The following is a 1,424-nucleotide window of genomic DNA, read 5'->3' on the forward strand; positions in this document are numbered from 1 at the left end:
CTGCTGCTGTCCCCAGCAGGGGCACGCCACCCGAGGGCCAGCTTCTGCGCACCCTGGCTGCCCTGTCCACTCTCAGCAGCAGCTCCTTCATGGAGGCTCAGCAATCCCCTCAACTAGCGGCTGATGGCCTGGCCCTTGTCCGGCCCAGTGCGCTTCAGCTTCAGTTGCTTTGTTCGGGCAAGGTCTCCCTGACCACCTTTTGGGATGGCTGCCCCATTACTTTCTACCTCTGGAGGGAAATGGGAGAGTGGGGTAGGAAGATTCTGAATAGTGTTTGCTTTCTTATCTGCTTGCCTTTGTTTTTGCCTAGGCCTGGTTTCAACAAGAATCCCTTGTGCGAGTCCCAGAGGTGGAGACAGTTTTTTTCTCCCCAGGGCCATTTGGATATTTATACCCTCTTTCTGGGGCCATACTGGTCAAACATTTCATGAACTCGCCCCTCATGGGATGGTTGGAACTGCTTCTCGTTGGTGAGATGTGTGACCTTAACTGGGATTGATGATTTTAGGGCCGGGGGCAGATGTTCCCCATCCCTGTATAAAAATGCTTTCTTAAAAAATAAAATAAAATAAAATAAATTTTAAATGCTTTCTTTAGTGAGCCAGTTATCATCACTGTCCTCATCATTAACTTTACTTCCTCCTGCCCGACGTCTAGCTGTTTCAAGTGATTTAATTTAAATCCATAATTCTTTTTTGAAAAATGTGTTTTATGTTACTGCTATTATGATCGAGACTATATACAGCAAAACACACCAATTCAATGGCTTGGACATGTGCAATGCAGAGAGAGGACTTCGAGTGGAACAACCATGCTGTCTCCTAAATTGTCTATCTCCTCTTCCAGGTGATTGCTGTCAACGTCATCCCTTTTAGACAGATCTTAAAAGAGCGTAAATCTCAAGCCAGACATTCTTTATTAGTTAAGCTAAACTATTGTTTGGTTTGAAGAAGGCTTCTGGGGGGACGATATTGTGGATCTAAAGCTTAAGCTTATTGTGGGACCAGTCTCAGGGGTTCATCCAGCCTCTACGGCGTCATGATTCTTAATTCTTCGCTACTCGTCTAGAGATGGTGTCTGGCTTTCCTTGACTCCATTCCATGAGCCAGTCCCTAACTCATAGGCACTCATTCAAGGCCAGTCAGTGAGTGATGACTCATAGTGACGCTAAAGGACAGGGCAGACCTGTCCTGTGAACTTCTGAGACTCTAACTCCCTACTAGAGTAGAAAAGCCCTGTCTTTCTCCTGCCGTTACTGGTGGTTTTGAACTGCCAACCTAGCAGATTGCACAGCCCAACATGTAATCAGCCCCTATTGTCTCATCTTCACTCTTTTTCAAAGGAAACTATGTAAGGAAACTCTGAATATCAATTAGGCCCCATGTCCATCAGAGCCACAATCTAGGCTGCTAACAAAAAGGCTG

This window comes from Echinops telfairi, unplaced genomic scaffold (genome assembly GCF_000313985.2).
Source record: "Echinops telfairi isolate 266 unplaced genomic scaffold, ASM31398v2 ScPeMD7_9;HRSCAF=40, whole genome shotgun sequence".
Taxonomy (NCBI): Eukaryota; Metazoa; Chordata; class Mammalia; order Afrosoricida; family Tenrecidae; genus Echinops; species Echinops telfairi.